Raw genomic sequence first — 17,348 nt, 5'->3', positions numbered from 1 at the left:
CAAAACCATATAAAGAACATTGCAAACGGAGCTACGGATCAACGGGAATCAACGAAACAAGATATGAAGCTCTACGTGGAAGTTTCAACACCACACTCACAATTGGCACAAATATGATATTCCCAGGTTTCCAAGACATGCAACAACCCAACATGAATGAATTGGAGCAAGGTAGAACACCACAACATCAATTAAGCACATACTTTGATCAAAATGACAAAACTCCATAATCTGCCATAATCTGCATCTTAGCTCTTTGGGAGCTGCATGCAACATAGCTACAGGTCTTCAAACATGACAAATAATACATGTGGATGTTGCCAACCAAGAACACTACAAGCAACAGCAAGAATCACAGCAAAAGTAATTAAACTCTATAAGATACAAGCCCACAAACTTTCCCAAAACCATCAGATCTCAGGGACTTAGTGAAAATTCCTGCACCTGAGTTTCTGTCTCTGTTCTTAAGCTTTTTGACAGCAATCAAAACACAACCTAATGGACTCCAAATGACTTTAAAATTTACAGGGAGCTTCAAAAACATATCGGGTTCAAAATCTTAGCACTGAACTAAGGCCAGTTCTCAACAGAATGACCAGCACATTCTCATCTATAAGAGAAGAAAATGTTTCCAGCATTCCAGACTTAGTGAAATTGCAGAGTTCACTAATCTGGGATTTTTCCAGCCACATGCCCACTTTGTCTAGGCATAGTTTGCACACACACAACACCAAGAGGTAATTGACACCACTATGGTGTAGAGAAAAACTCCTACTACTAACACACAAAAACTCATGCCCTTGGGCTCCACCTATTCCATGGAATCAAGGCTCAAACTTGCAACAAAACTGAATATGCAACCCCATAAAACACCCTACTAAGACAACCACTACCAAGGTAGAGTTCATGTGCACAATGACAAAGTGACATGGGATTTTGAACCCCATGTTTGTGTCATGCCCATCAACAACACCAATGCTTATCACAAGCCAACCCCCCACACACAACATGCTCTCTCTCATATTAAACATGAGGAGGTGCACCACTTGCAAAGGTGGGAAGGTCCACACACACACACACATTAGCATCACTTGGAGCAAGAACCCAACTCCAAGCATAAGGGAAACACACTCACATCATAACTATACTAGTGCAACCCCAAGCTAATACACACACACCACAAACTACTTCCACCAAAGCTTGAACTTCAAGGCTTGTGCAATTGCACAAGCATGTGTGTAGGGTTACACACACACTTGCACACACATCAACCTCAAGCTCAAACTCACATGCACCTAGATCCACACCACTACTACCATCACACCACCCTACATACATGCCTTCTCTTATTCCTCCAACAAATAACAGGGAAGGAAAAATACATAAGGCATAGGTATTCCATTGAACTAGGCATGGAGTAGCACACAAAGCAAGGGAAAAAAACAACAAAAAACAGAAAGAAAGAAAAGGAAAAAGAATTGGGGGCTCTCTGGGATTCGAACCCCAGAGCCCCTGGTTCCACACCCACACACAATTCCATTGCGCTGCTGCTACGGCGGTTGACGAGGGAGGTGGTGCAAGTAGGGTAAGGTTTCCCCGCAGTGCTCTAAATCGCAAACAAAACAACCAAAAAAAGAAAGTGCCGAGGGGGGGGGGGGACTCGAACCCACGCCCTCCTACAGGCACCACACACACACACCACTGGGCTACGAAACGGATACTGACAGAGGGGGGAAACTGAAACAGGTAAGCTAACACTCCCATCAGACTTGCTCTGCACCTGCGCGTGAGCTGCTGCTCGCCGGCGACAGAGAAGGCGCCGTGGCTCTCTTCTGCGTCACTGAGGCACCTCGCTCTTCTACGCTACTGCCGGCTGCTACCCGGAGCTAGCCCTCTCCACCTAGCTACACCACGAAAACAACAAGGCACAACACACACTACTGTACTGCTCGGGTCAGGGATGCCCGACAACACAGCTCGCCGGCCGGACCTGAACCTGCTGTTGTTGCACACTGCTACTAGCCGGCAGCTACGTAGGGAGGGAGCCCTGCTACCTGCGACACCGAAATCACCATGACTCCTACTCGACCTGCTGCTGATCTACTGCTATGCTGGGAAGAAACCGTGCTACGAACACCACCTACACTGCTACCGGCTACCTGACAGAGAAGAAGGGCGCACCACTACGGCGGATCCAAGACGGAACCGAGGCGGAGGAAGGAAGGGGAGGTGATCTGCTCACCTTGGGAACGGAAGGAGGAACCGATCGAAGGAGGAGGAAGACCGGAGAGGAAGAAGGTGCTCGGAGAAGTCCCTGCCCTGTCGAACCGAAGTAGGACGGAGAGACCCCCCGGGGCGGAGCCATAGACGGACTCGTGCTCGTCGGTGAGGACGCCCCTCGTCCTCAGCGACGGCGGGAATGGAGCGCGGGGTGCAGCCCCTGGACATGGCGGACTCGTCGGACGGCGACGCACGCGGGGTAGACGCGGCGAGCTCCACCCTCTCTCTCTCTGTTGCTAGACTACAGGCCTTACCTGCGGGGAGGAAGAGAGATGGGGAAGGTGGCGGCGCACTGGAGGGGAAGAAGGAACCCTACGGAGGAGGAGGAAGACCGGGGGCTCCTTATATCGTCTTGGGAGGCGAGCTTGGAGCCACCAGATCGATGGGAAGGAAGATCAGTGGTGGAGCGCTGTTCGTACAACGTGACGTCGCCACGAGGAAGAAGAGGGACGGCGAGTGGGCTGCTGGCGCGAGGGACCTGGGCCAGGGAGGAAATGGGCTTCAAATGCTAGGGAGAGAATAAAAGAAACCTGGCCCTCTCCCATATTATATATAAACGCCATCTCAGCAAAAAAAATACACCAAGAACAACTAAGGTCTTAGAAAAAAATAAAAACAAATACCCCTGGGCACAAGGGATTTATGCCCAAATTTCTAAAATACCAAAATGATATTTTTACAACTAAAATAATAATTGACAATCAGATTAAAATAATCTGAAAATAAAGGAAAAACCCCAAACAAAATAAGTTTAAAAACCCCTCTGCTACATACCCATATACCAACTAAAATGCTCTAAAGGTGCAACATTTTTATAACAACATTGGAGCAAAAGGATTTGAACTTGGGAAAAAGAATATAAAAAAAAAGGTTTGGACTACACAAGGGGGTTTGTAATTGATGCCAAGCACCACCCTCTCATTACTTCACACCACAACAACACCTATGCATCAACACATGAAATCACAATATACATGACCACAAGATTAAAAGCACCACATGAAATCATATGACCACATGCACCAACACCTAACACCTGTAATGATATGATGTGCTATGCATGCATGCATGAGAAGGAAAAGCAAGAAACACACATGAAATCACAGTACCAACTTAACATCATGATCTCTTACAAGGTGGTCCCACATGAAGTAGGTCCAAAATGGGTAGGTTTTACACCTGGGGCATTACAAACTCTCCCACACTACAAAGAAGATCTCGACCTCGAGATCTAAGACTGAAAGAAATCGGGAAATTCGGAACGGAGGTGATCCTCGCGTTCGCACGTAGCCTCTTTATCGGAATGGTGTGACCAGTGCACTTTGAGAAACTTGACAGTCTTGTTACGAGTCTTGCGCTCAGTCGCCTCGAGAACCGCAGCTGGATGCTCACGATAAGAAAGGTCAGGCTGAAGATCGATATCTTGAAGATGCACAGTGCGCTCGGGGTTCTTGAAACACCTCCGAAGCTGAGAAACATGGAACACATCATGGACATTTGCAAAGGTTGACGGAAGCTCGAGCTGGTACGCAAGGTCGCCCCTCTTGCCAACCACTCTGAACAGAGCAATGAAACGAGGTGCAAGCTTGCCTTTGATGCCAAAATGCCGCATATCCTTCATAGGCGACACCTTGAGATAGACAAAATCATCAAGCTCATACGACATGTCACGGTGCTTGCTATCGTAATAGCTCTTCTGACGGGACTGAGCTGCTCTGAGGTTGTCGCGAATGATCCGACACATCTCCTTAGCTTCTTCTATCATACCATTGCCAAGGATCTGACGCTCGCCTGTCTGGGACCAGTTGAGCGGAGTACGACACTTCCTGCCATAGAGAATTTCAAACGGAGCCTTGCCAGAACTAGCTTGATAACTGTTGTTATACGAGAACTCCGCGAAAGGCAGGCAATCCTCCCACTTCATGCCAAAAGAGATAACATAGGCTCTCAGCATGTCCTCAAGAACTTGATTCACTCTCTCCACTTGACCACTAGTCTGAGGATGGTACGCTGTGCTGAAGCGGATCTTTGTGCCCATAGCAGACTGAAAGGAGTCCCAGAACTTGGAAGTGAAGATACTTCCGTGATCTGACGATATCATCATAGGTACACCGTGCAACGAGACGATCCTCGAGGTGTACAACTCTGACAGCTGAGCTGCTGAAATGGACTCCTTGACTGGAAGGAAATGCGCCACTTTACTCAATTTGTCGATGACGACGAAGATAGCATCATTGCCCTTCTTGGACTTCGGAAACCCGGTGACGAAGTCCATCTCAATGTGATCGAACTTCCACTCGGGAATCGGCAAAGGCTGCAAGAGGCCCGCTGGTCTTTGATGTTCCGCTTTCACCCTTTGACATACCTCACATTCGTTAACGAATTGTGCAATTTCACGTTTCATACGGGTCCACCAGAAAGTCTGCTTCAAGTCATGGTACATTTTGGAACTTCAAGGATGAATAGAGAGTAGAGAGTTATGAGCTTCATCCATGATCACCTTCCCGAGATCACCCTTCGGGACGACAAGGCGGTCCTCGAAAAACAAAGTGTCCCTGGCATCCACAGTGAAACACTTATACTTGGGAAGACTCTTTCCCACACCAATCTTGACCTTCTTCACCATAGCGTCAAGTAGCTGAGCTGCTCTGACCTGATCTTCCAAGGTAGGAGAGATCTGAAGGTTCGCAAGAAAACCCTGAGGAACCAGCTGAAGATTGAGCTTCCTGAAAGACTCAGAAAGACCCGGCTGGAGAGGTTGCAGAATCAGACTGTTGCAATATGCCTTCCTGCTCAATGCATCTGCCACAACATTTGCCTTGCCTGGCGTGTACTCAACACTCGGATTATAATCCTGGAGCATTTCCACCCAACGTGTTTGCCGAAGATTCAAGTTAGGTTGAGTGAAGATATACTTGAGGCTCTTGTGATCGGTGAAGACTTCAACCTTACGTTCCAACAAGAGATGTCTCCAAGTCATCAAGGCGTGCACAACAGCTGCTAGCTCGAGATCGTGCACAGGACAGTTCTTCTCCGCAGGCTTCAGCTGCCTGGAGGTATAAGCAACCACCTTCCTATCTTGCATCAAGACTGCACCGGAACCCTGGAGAGAAGCATTGCAAAAGACCTGGTACGGCTTGGAATCATCCGGAGGAGCCAATACCGGAGTGGAGGTAAGCTTCTCTTTGAGTGTATCGAAAGCCAGTTGACACTCTGGAGACCAAACATACTTGACACCCTTCTGAAGAAGACTAGAGAGCGGCTTGGCGATTTTGGAGAAGTTCTCAGCGAATCTTCTGCAATATCCGGCAAGACCGAGAAAGCTTCGAAGCTGCTTCACATTCTGCGGAGGTTCCCATTCAACAATGGCTTGAACCTTGGACGGGTCAACCTTAATGCCCTCGGCAGAGATAATATGCCCAAGATAAACCACTTCTTTCAGCCAGAACTCGCACTTGGAAAACTTGGCATACAGCTTGTATTCTCTCAGTTTATCAAGCACCAACCTGAGATGTTTCTCATGTTCTTCTTCATCCTCAGAAAAGACCAGAATGTCGTCGAGATAGAGCAAGACAAACTCATTCTTGAATGGTGAGAAAATATAGTTCATCAATCGTCAAAAAGTCGGAGGAGCATTAGCCAGACCAAAAGACATGACCGTATACTCATACGAGCCAAAGCTAGTCCTGAATGCCGTCTTCGGTATGTCTTCCTCGCGAATGCGAATCTGATGATAGCCCATTCTGAGATCAAGCTTGGAGAATACTTTAGCACCTTTCAGCTGCTCGAACAACTCATTTATGTTCGGAAGTGGATATTTGTTCTTGATTGTCTTCTTGTTCAATGGGCGGTAATCGACACACAGCCGGTCCGAACCATCCTTCTTCTTGACAAACAGAACACCACATCCCCACGGAGACGAGCTTGGTCTGATCAAACCCAAACGCTCCTGCTCATCGAGTTGCCTCTTGAGTTCCTTCAACTCTTCTAGACCCAGCTTGTACGACCGCTTGCACACTGGCTCTGTGCCTGGCTCAAGTTCAATGACGAACTCCACTTCGCGGTGCGGAGGCATGCCTGGCAGCTCTTCAGGAAACACGTCTTGATATTCGCAGACTACTGGAACTTGCTCAATGGGATTGATCTCACCCTTTTCATTCAAGGAGAACAAGCGGATTGTGTCATCGCGCGCCGCGAATATAATCACATCCTCCGAAGAGTGGGTAAGTTTCACTTCTTTAGCTTCACAATCAATTGATGCCTTATTCATGGCCGACCAGTCCATACCAAGGATCAAATCAATGTCGGACTTGCCCAAGACATACGGAGAGGCCAGAAACGAATAACTGCCCATCTTGATAGAAACATCCGGAGCACGGGTCCTAGCATGCATGAACTTGCCTGGTGAAACTACTGACAACGGACTAGGAAGCTCTTCAACAGGAACATTATGCTTGGATGCAAATGGAATGGAGAGGAACGAATGCGAAGCACCAGAATCAAACAAGACTTTAGCAGGATTATCATTGACAAGGAGGTTACCCATGATCACATCCGATGAATTTTCTACCTCAGCTGCATTCACCATGTTGACTCGAGCTGACCTGGGGTTGAACTTCACAAGAGCGTTGCTAGGAGGTTTGCCTGGAGGAGGAGGCGGCAGACGGAGCTGAGAAGTGCATTTGTTGGCATAGTGACCCTTCTTCCCACATTTGTGACAAGTGACATCTACTGGCTGCCGGAACTGAATCTGAGGAGGCCCTTGCTTCTGAGGCTGGTATCTCTGCTGGAAGCCAGGGTTGGGTGGGCGGGAAGAACCACGTCCACCTGAGTGCTTCGGCTGCTGAGAGTGCCGAGGAGGAGGAGGAGAAACCCAAAACCTCTGCTGCTTCTGAACCACCTGAGTCGAGGAAGAACTGGAATCTCTGAAACGTTTCTTGGAGTTCTCCACCCTGAGCAAGGCTGCCTCTGCTCTGAGAGCTAAGTTGTAGAACTTGTCAAACTCCTGAGGATCGTGCAAAGCAAGTGCTAACTGCAAATCCTCCTTTAAGCCACCCCTGAACTGATAGATCTTGCTCTTCTGATCTGGAACATCCTGTAGCGCGTAACGGGCCAGCTCGTGGAACTCGACATTGTACTTGTACATAGAATTGCTGCCCTGCTTCAAACGCCTGAACTTCTCACGCATCTCCTCAACAAAACTGGAAGGGATGTAGTGGGACCTGAAGTCACGACAAAACTCGTCCCAAGACATCACCCTGCCACCTCTCGAGTCCTTAAGCTGCTGCCACCAAATAGAAGCCTGCCCCTTCAACTGAAACGTTGCAAACTTGACATAATCCCCCGGACGCACATTGCTACACTCAAAATGCTTGTTCATATCACGGATCCAATCTTCCGCATCAAACGGCTGGTCGCAAGAAGTGAACGTCTTAGGCTGGTTTGAGAGGAACTGACTCAGACTCGCGAAGTGATTGCCACCCTGCTGGAAATTGCCCTGCTGATGATTGGCTCTCTCCTGGATCAACTGCAACAGCATCTGCGTGTTTGCATTAGTAGCTGCCATCATCGCCTGCCAGGCCTCTGCAGGAGGAGGCGGCGGCGGCGGAGGAGGAGGAGGTGGAGGCGGCATATCCTCACGCGCTGGGGTCTGACGAGTTGGTGGAGTCTGACCATGGGTGTGCTTGCTTGGACGAAGTTCTTGCTAATATGCTTGCTTGGGGCTATGCAGATGTGAGTTGTTTACATAATAGCAAGATTTGGTCTGCAACTTGTAGTCTAATATGGTTGTGCAATGGAACTTGTAGGTTGTGCACTGGAAACAGTAAGTTGAATGCATGCAGATCATCCTCGGTCTTGGGTGGATTGGGGGTTGGGGAGAGTTTCTGATTTGCTTAATCATGGAACATAGACGACAGTTTTCGTGTACAAATTGATGGATTTTTCTCCTCATGACTTATAATTGCTGTGTCCCAGCCTACTGGATGCTAAAAGATTGGATTTTTTTATTTTTCATCATCTTAGCAGAATGTTGCATAGCTGTTGTAATTTGTGTTGTTCTGTTGTTGTACCAAATATAGGAAATTATGGGGGTGGGGGATTTCTGGGGAATTGAGGGGATTTGGTGGAGGGGAGGGTATCATCAAATCCCCACCAATCCCCAAGCCCTTTGGGGGTGGAAAAACATGTTGGGTCTAGTCCCACATCGATTGTGGGAGGAGACATAACACGACTTATAAGGGTGAGGGTGTCCCCTCCTAATAGGCTAGTCTTTTGTGGGGGGGGGGGGAGGGCCCAAGTCCTGTCATAAGTCGGTGTTGCTCTTCGGTTGGGCCTGTTGACGCATGTGGGTCGGAACGCTGGTGTTAGCGAACCCGAGATTGCGTAACAAGTGGTATCAGAGCCCAGGTGCCCGGAATAAATCTCGGTGGACTCACGGGTGGTCGGTCATGGTTGGTGGGCTGGAGACGCTGGTATTAGCGGGTCCATGGGTGACCGATGTGTGAGGAGGAGTTTGTTGGGTCTAGTCCCACATCGATTTTGGGAGAAGACATAACACGACTTATAAGGGTGAGGGTGTCCCCTCCTAATAGGCTAGTCTTTTGGGGGGAGAGGGCCCAAGGCCTGCCATAAGTCGGTGTTGCTCTCCGGTTGGGCCTGTTGACGCATGTGGGTCGGAACGCTGGTGTTAACGGACCCGGGATTGCGTAACAAAACACGAGTGCCAAATGAGGCCTAAATGTGATTGTGATGACACTAGGGGCAAGTTTCGACTCACTCGGGGAGGGGGAAGAAGGGTTTAAGAATAAGATACGGGAAGAACTGTCTGAATGTTAAGAGAACGAAATGCATGCATGAAATCAATGGCGCAGCTAGACAAGATTCTTAGGGGGGGGACAAACATAAAATATGGATATTTAAGGGGGTCAAATGCTAAAAGTTTCCTAATCTAATCAGTCTTATTTTTTTTTCTTCTTGCTTTTAGCCAAGGTTGGGGGCCACGTCACCTGCAGCGCTGCACATAGCTGCATGAAATTGTGTATGGCTGATCGGTAAGGATAAATCACGAGTGGACATGGTGCCACACGAGCATGGTATCCACCACTCATTTCTTCGTGATTCGTGTTGTATTTACATTGCCAAAATGTATATGGGTCGTATTCTATGTATAATAGATGAGTATGGCCCACAAATCTGCACAAGTGCAGTTAAAGCTCATTGATGACCACACCGATCCCACACTACTGATTAGAGGAGCTATTCTCTTAGGCTGGTCACAATGGAGAGTAACATAAGGTAGGAACCTACACGCTTTCCTAGACTATGTTCCTACCTCCACAATGGGGAGTAACATGTATGTAGTGTCATGCAACAATGCATTTATTAGGCTATAGACTCATTGTTTCTTGGAGTGTGTGATGTTCCGGTAACTTAGCTAGTTACCACAAGCACCTCTCTCTTCACTAAATACGTGCCACATAGCAAAGTTGTATTGAAGTGTGTGATGTTACTGCTAAGTTCCTCCCCATTGTGACCAGCCTTAGTTATTTGCAGCGTACATCAACGCCAACCCGCACCATTGCATGCATTTTCTCCCCATTCATTGTTTATTCTGGAGCTCCTCTCGCACTCATCTTGCTTCTCTAGTTCTCCCTCTTCGTTCATGGCATTGCTAGCTAGGATTCATACATGGAGATCTAGAGTTTCTTTTCAGAAATAATGAAGACGTGGAGTTGTAGCCGCAGCAGTCTCCCCCTATCTCTCTCTCCCTTCCTCTCTTTCTCAGCTTTGATGATCATGTGTCACTCAATGACTGTCTAAGTGCAGTTCATATTCCTCACCCTCTCTTTCTCTCAATCCTCTCGGTCGTGCCAATAATACTTCATGTCCATCTACTGGAACAACACCAACATTTGTGTTCATGTCCTAGTGTCCAGTTCATCAATGTCCTACATCGATTCTCCAGCTCCACCCATGGGATTTTTTACGACGTGGCCCAAGCATGGCTCACATTTCAAGTAATCCTGTATAAATAAATTTTCCTCTACCCAGCCAATCTGATGATAAGATTCAACAGTGTTCTTCATACACCCACCTCCACCTACATGAAGCATATCTAAACTACATGTCCCGCAGAAGCCCACTCCCTCCCCCACCCACACCCATTATCTAGTACTGGCTGGTGGCTGCATATAGACTCTTCTAAATGACATGCAGACCATCAAGTACCCAACAGAGATTTAAATCCAACACATCTCACAGAGTGCTAAAACTCAACTAGTACCAGACAAAGTGCATACAAATTTAGAGTGTCATGACCCACTCACTGCTGAGTATTTCATGTATTATTGAGTACCTGCCATCGTATTAGAAAATGGCCTATATTAATTAGTAATCACAAAACACAAGCGGGTAGCCGAGATTTCGGCATCGCGTGGCACCATGTCTCAAAAATCCACGTCCTGCTCGGTAAGCACTAATTAGTCCGGTGACAAGTTTTGTCAGCAGTTCATTCTCTGTTTTCTCTTTGATGGATTATTCTTATTTTACGAACGATGGTCTGGTTTGCAATAATTGACCCAATGTGCAAGGTAAAGCTAGAGTCGAGAATACTACCCCCTCTGTATCACAATACTTGTAGTTGGGGAGGGGGAAGGGGGGTGTACTTGTATTAGTGTATTTTAATAACAAGTATTTAGGTACAGAGCAAGTAGGTCCTATCCCCGTGAGTATCCTGTGTAGATATACGATTACAAAGGGCAATGGATGGTACAAACACAGGGGGAAGCACAATCACTCGCTCTTGCCGAATTTTGGCAGGACGATTCATTGGCTATCCCACAAAGCACATCAGCGTGTTTTGCCACAGTGTACAACATTATCTGGAGTCTTTTTTGATCAATGGAGCGATTTTTTCACTGTTTTGACTCAGGAGATGAAAGTAATGCACAAAATGAACTTGATCTGAAACTATTTTACGATTTGACCCTTTTAGAAACGTCAGAACCCGTGGCGTTGCTGGTGTACATAGAAACGCCTGTCTACCGTGACGTTTCTGGTCCACATTCAGACGCCAGTCTAGCTCGCGTTGCAGATCATCTAGAAACGCCACCCTCAGTGACGTTTCTACACAGGCGCCAAACGTCATTATGCATGGCGTTTCTTACTCATCCTTGCATGCATATGTACGTTAGATGAATTGACGCCTCGGCCCTCGGGTCTGCCCCTGACCGCCGCTGCACGCACACAGCAGGTGGTGGTGGTGGAGGTGGCGTGGACACATGCTAGCTACACATCTCTGACTCCTGAGAGCAAGTACAATAAGGTACAGTCAGCAGGCTATAAGGATTAAAATACTATATTTTTGCTGAGTTGGATGAGAGAGAAGAGGAGAGAGAAGGAAAGCGGGCTCTTCGTGAAGAGCCGATTCTAGCACGTGCTCCTAGGTGCTTTGTGAGAATGAAAGATGGATCATATATGATAAAAGTAGTACTCCCTCCGTCCGGGTGTATAGGGCATGCACGTAGTTCTAGGTCATTAATTTAACTATTTAAATATGTATTATATGTAATAAATAATATATCATTAGATTCATGCGAAGATGTAGTTTCTGAATATGTAATTTTCATCGCATATAATATATATTTAGCTAGTTAAATTGACAACCTAGAACCACGGGCATGCCCTATACACTTGGACGGAGGCAGTACTCTTTTACAGCTAACTATTGTACAAGCGAGCTATAAGATGAGCTATAAGGATAGCCAGCAGTTGGCTATACTATTAACCATGCTCTGAGCTAGTCGAGGTAGCAGCCGCTAGGTGATGCATGCGCCCTCGGTTTTGCACGGACGGACGGACGCGTGGGGGCACGTCCGCGGATTTCGCTCCGGCTGCGAGACACGAGGGGCGAGGCTTCTCGTCGTCGTCGCCTCCGCGCCTTTGCTCCCGCCCACGGATCTGCCTGGGATCCCCTTCTACAGTGCACTGCAGCCTGCCGCCTCGGCCCTCTTTATTGGCCCTGTTTGGATCCCACTGCTAGAGCTAGTTTGAGCTAGTTTGAGCTGAACTAGCTCCCAAAGTATCCAAACACATGGGCTAGTTTGGGTTAGATGCAAACTAACCCATCAAAAAAACTAGCCCTGAGAAGAGGTGCTAATTGGAGCTAGTTGGGGATGGACAGCTAAAAAAATAATATTTTGACCGCATCAGATCCTTTCCTCGCCCCGCCCGCCGCGCGCGCCCCGCCTGCCCCGCTCGGCCGCGCTCGCCCCGCCAGGCCAGGCCGCGCGCGCCCCGCCCGGCCGCCCTCGCCCCGCCGGCCTTGCTCGCCCCGCCCGGCCTTGCTCGCCCCGCCGACCGCGCTCTCCCCGCCGGCCGCGCTCTCCCCGCCCCGCCGCGCTCGTCCCGCCCGGCCGCGCTCGCCCCGCTCCGCCGCGCTCGCCCCGCCAGTCGCGCTCGCCCCGCTCGGCCGCGCGCGCCCCGCCCGCCCCGCTCGGCCGCGCTAGCCCCGCCCGCCGCGCGCGCCCCGCTCGGCCGCCCTCGCCTCGCCCGGCCGCCCTCGCCCCGCCGGCCGCGCTCGCCCCGCCCCGCCGCGCTCGCCCCGCGCGGCCGCGCTCGCCCCGCTCCGCCCCGCCCGTCGTGCTCGCCCCGCTCCGCCGCGCTCGCCCCGCCGGCCGCGCTCGCCCCCGCTCGGCCTGCTCGCCACCGCCGGCCGCGCTCGCCCTGCTCGCCCCGCCGGCCGCACCAGGCCTACACAAAAGCTGGGCACAACAAATCCTGGTTAAAAGATACACATGATTGAAAAAAATGCATTTATTGTCATACTAACCTTTGCATCCAAACACCACCAAAGGCTAGAGTTAGTTCATGGTTAGACTAAAGTTATAAACTAACTCTAACCTATAGCCAAGTTAGAGTATCCAAACAGGGCCATTAACCAACTGTGCAGTGCAGCGCAGTGCGGGGCGCCTGCGACGGCCTTGCCCTGCGTCGCCACCGTTGAGCAGTCCCGCGCCGCGTCGGAAAAGACATGGATGAATTAAAAGGTCCGCTTTAGTCTGGTTTTAAGGGCCGGCCCCGGCATCTCGGACGCGCCCATGCCGCCCGGCCTTCTTCTGTCGCCACGTCGGGTCACGCATTAGATCAGGGTGGCTGACTTCGAACCCACCTGCCGTAAATTCGAAAAAATACACTCTAGTCAAGTACTACCCCCTAGGTACCACTGTAGTCTGTAGCTAAACTAGCAGCACGGCCTCGGTTTTCGTCACCCGTTGTACTGGTACCTCTCCTCCAGGGTCAACATCATCTTCATCCTCGCAGCAACTGCGCCGTGGAGTGCTAGTACAGTATACATCATCGCAACCGGTTGCAGGATTAGGTGGGTGACATGCACGCGAGACATGTGTGAGATGGCCACATCAGGCAGCTGCATGTACTTTAATTACTCACGGTGCGTGCATGCATGGCGTTTCTTACTCACGGCGCCAAACCACTATTTCACGTTCTGTCTATAGAGTTTGCAACTTTGCATATGTACGTTAGATGAATTGCAAATTACAAAGGCACGCAAGGACCCGATTTTGGTGCTAATTAAAGTGCACCCATACGCCCGCGTAGTGGGTTATCTACTTCCCAAAACATTTAAGAAGCAAATTTAAGCAATGATTAGTGAGCAGATAAAAAGGGTCAGATCGATCGGCACGGAGGGCTCCATCAAATATCATAAGCTAGATAGCTAGCTAGAAGTCCTCTTCTCATCTGCCTAATCCTAATCACAAAAGTAGAACTTTAAGCGTGTGCGCGCGCGCGCGCGCGCGTGTGTGTTTGTCCTGCTTCCTAATGAATTGCATTGGTTTCAAGTGGTTATACGATAATCCAGGCTCACTAGCTTTAGCTACCAAGTGCCCGCACGAGCCCAATAATGATGATTAGCACATGACATTAACTGGTCTCCAACTGATAATGATCCGTACGTGCTGCTAGTTCCGGCAGTCGTCCAGTCATGGGCCATGGCTGCCGCATGAATCGATCATGTTCTTGGAGCTGTCGGGCACAGCTGCACAGTACATTCTTTCATACACGGGTGGCCAGCTATAGCCACCTCTAGACGACCTGGCCACCTCCTGCACGCATGCATGCATACATCACTGTAGCTTGTTTTGCATGGCCTCGCGGAATAGTTTAACCGAGTCTACAGGTGCATGCATGCAAGGATGAGTAAGAAACGCCATGCATAATGGCGTTTGGCCCATGTGTAGAAACGCGAGCGAGGGTGGCGTTTCTAGATGATCTGCAACGCAAGCTAGACTGGCGTCTGAATGTGGACCGGAAACGCCACGGTAGACAGGCGTTTCTATGTACACCAGCAACGCCACGGGTTCTGGCGTTTCTAAAAGGGTCAGATCGTGAAATAGTTTCAGACCGAGTTCATTTTATGCATTACTTTCGTCTTCCGGGTCAAAACAGTGAAAAAAAATCCTCAATGGAGAATGGGTGCTTGTTGTCGGAACCTGCGTTTTGGGTACCGCCCGAGAAAAACGGTTACCGGGCGGTAACCGCGTTTCTCGCCGCCCCACGACAAAGTTGTATCCCGACTCAAAAAATTTGAACTTTTTGAATATTTTGAATTTAAACGCTCGGGCTGTAGTCAAATAAAGCGGCGTCTCAATAATGTTATGTCTGCCGCTGTGGCGTGGTGGTAACCATCTACCACCGATCTCAAGAGGTTCGAGGTTCGACCACTATGACAGTAACTTCGTGATCTTACATCAATTAGAGAGCATGTACAGGACATACCACTGAGCTACTAATACTTTTCTTATCTATTCATGTTCAAGTCTTTTGTATTTCTAGTTTCAAAATTTAAATTCAAAATTCCATTATAAATTCGTACGAAATTTATTCGGTATTTCTCGGTAACCGTGGTAACCGAGAATCTCGCCCCCCACGAGAAAATTTGGTCATTCGGAATCCAAAATATTGGTCGGAACTCGAGCACATATGTGCTCGTTATCTGAGCGATCGAGTACAGCGTCAGGATGTGATGAAATTCAATTCCAGGTCCACATACAGGTTCAGTTTTACTAGCAGAAATGCCGATGTATGTGGTACGAACCCTAAAACGCCTCGATGAACAGAAAGGTATGGCAGTACACATACTTGCAAAGTTGCAATTCATGCTAGTGCTCTTAGAAGAAAGGGACAGTGTTTACTTGTAGAAAATGACAAGAATCAGAACAGTGACTTGTTGAGTCAGACAATGATGTAATTTTAGGCAGTGTGGTTAGTTATGCGCTCATTAGTTTGAGAGTCAGTACCCCCCCCCCCCCCCCATCGCCCTCCCTGGTCTCCCCCTTCCAGCCAGCCACCCCCTCATCTCGCCACCTGCGCATGCGTGTGTGCGGCGGCGGTGAGGTGGAGTGCGGTGGCGCAGGTTGTTGGGGAGGGGGTGGTGGACGACTGACTTGAGCTGGCGGGGCGTGGCTTGCTTGAAGGGGATGCATCCTCTCTCGGGTGGTCGGCGGTTGGTTTCATCCACGCCCAGATCTAGCGTCCCGGAGTGGGGCGTTCGGCCGTCGGCTCCTCGTGAAGTGGCTTAGGGGTCAATAGTGGGTTGGTGGCTGAGGTTGCAGGCCGACAAGGAGAGGGTGGTCGGCGATGGCGGTGGCCTCTGCTCTGGCTGTCTCCTGCGGAGGGCACATATTTGTGAGGTTGCCCTTCTCGTGGCAGCGACGTGGAGACCAGGGGACGGCGTGTATGGAGGTCAGCGTTAGTGTCGGTGCAGCGGCCTGGTTCGATCCATCCTCCATTGGCGTCGGTGCTCGAGGTGAGCAACGACGTTTGCAGGGGGCTCCTTTTGGACATGGTGAGGACGCTTCTGTGGTCTGGCAGGGGGCAGTGAGCTCTCATGCTCATGTGCTTGCCGGACTCGGCGGCGTGTGTGCGGCGGTGAGGCCCGAGATTTGAGGCTTCGGGCGAATGCCTACCGTCGACTTGGTCGCCAGTGATGATGGCGATGCCCTCGGGTGTCGCTTCAACAAGTCATTATGAAGCTTCATACCCCGTTCCTGATGTGCTCCGGGCGAAAGCCAAAATCCTTCCTTGGATTGGACTATGACGATATCTTCGATGTCGTTTTCCCCCTTGGGGGCGTAGTCTTGGAGACATGTATCCGTCGTGGGTTGTTTGGTGTCTCGGTTGGAGCATGGTAGGTTTGTTGGTCTGTTTGGTGGCGATGGTGGAAGTGATACGTGGCGGTGGCCTTTGCCTTGGTCATCCTGGTGCTACCTGTCGACCTCTCTCTTGGGGGCTTGTGGCGGCGGGGATGACTCGGACTTCGGTGCCCTTCGATGACTCTTGAGATTTTGTTGCCTTGCATAGTGCTCTCATTCCCTCTATTTGTGATGGTGGCCGTGGTGTGGCTCAGAGGAGGTGCAGGGCTGTCTCGACGGAACATTGCCCTTCAACACAGTCTGCAACTCTCTTTGGTGGCGTCGTGGCTCGGCATTAGAAAACTCTTCGATGGTGGTTGCGACTCTCCTAGTTCTTCAAGGTGCTGAGTGATCGCAGGGCATCACGCAACTTCTTCTCAACGTCTTCTTAGTGTCGGATCTCCTTTCGTCGGACCCATCAATGATAGTTTCCTCTCTTTTCGGTCTACCTCTCATGATGGGTGCTAAGTTCTTGGTGTGGGTTGTTTGTCCTAGCTTGCTTCAGGTTCTCTTTCTGGTGTTCTCTTTAATGTATGGGATGCTACTTGTTGTTTCCGTTGTGTTTGTATCTTCCGATCTCGGTTTTGAAAATGAAAATTGTTCAGGCCGGCTTTTGCCCACCGTAGCAGCGTAAAAAAAAGTCAGTTCCTGGTACCAAATCCGTGTGGAGTTTGCACTCAAGATGCAGAGTGAAAGTGTACTACACTTTGAATTACACTACATTGGGCATGTCGAGAGAAAATGCATCTCCAACATACATTTGATTCCTGACGGTACTTTGTGCATTGGAAAGTTGTCTTTTCAGCAAAAATTCGTATGGTAAAAATTTCTTGCTTTGAGATTAATTGTTCAAAG

This window comes from Hordeum vulgare, chromosome 5H (assembly GCF_904849725.1).
Source record: "Hordeum vulgare subsp. vulgare chromosome 5H, MorexV3_pseudomolecules_assembly, whole genome shotgun sequence".
Taxonomy (NCBI): Eukaryota; Viridiplantae; Streptophyta; class Magnoliopsida; order Poales; family Poaceae; genus Hordeum; species Hordeum vulgare.
The sequence above is the reverse complement of the archived record's forward strand: the minus strand, read 5'-3'. Positions refer to the sequence as shown.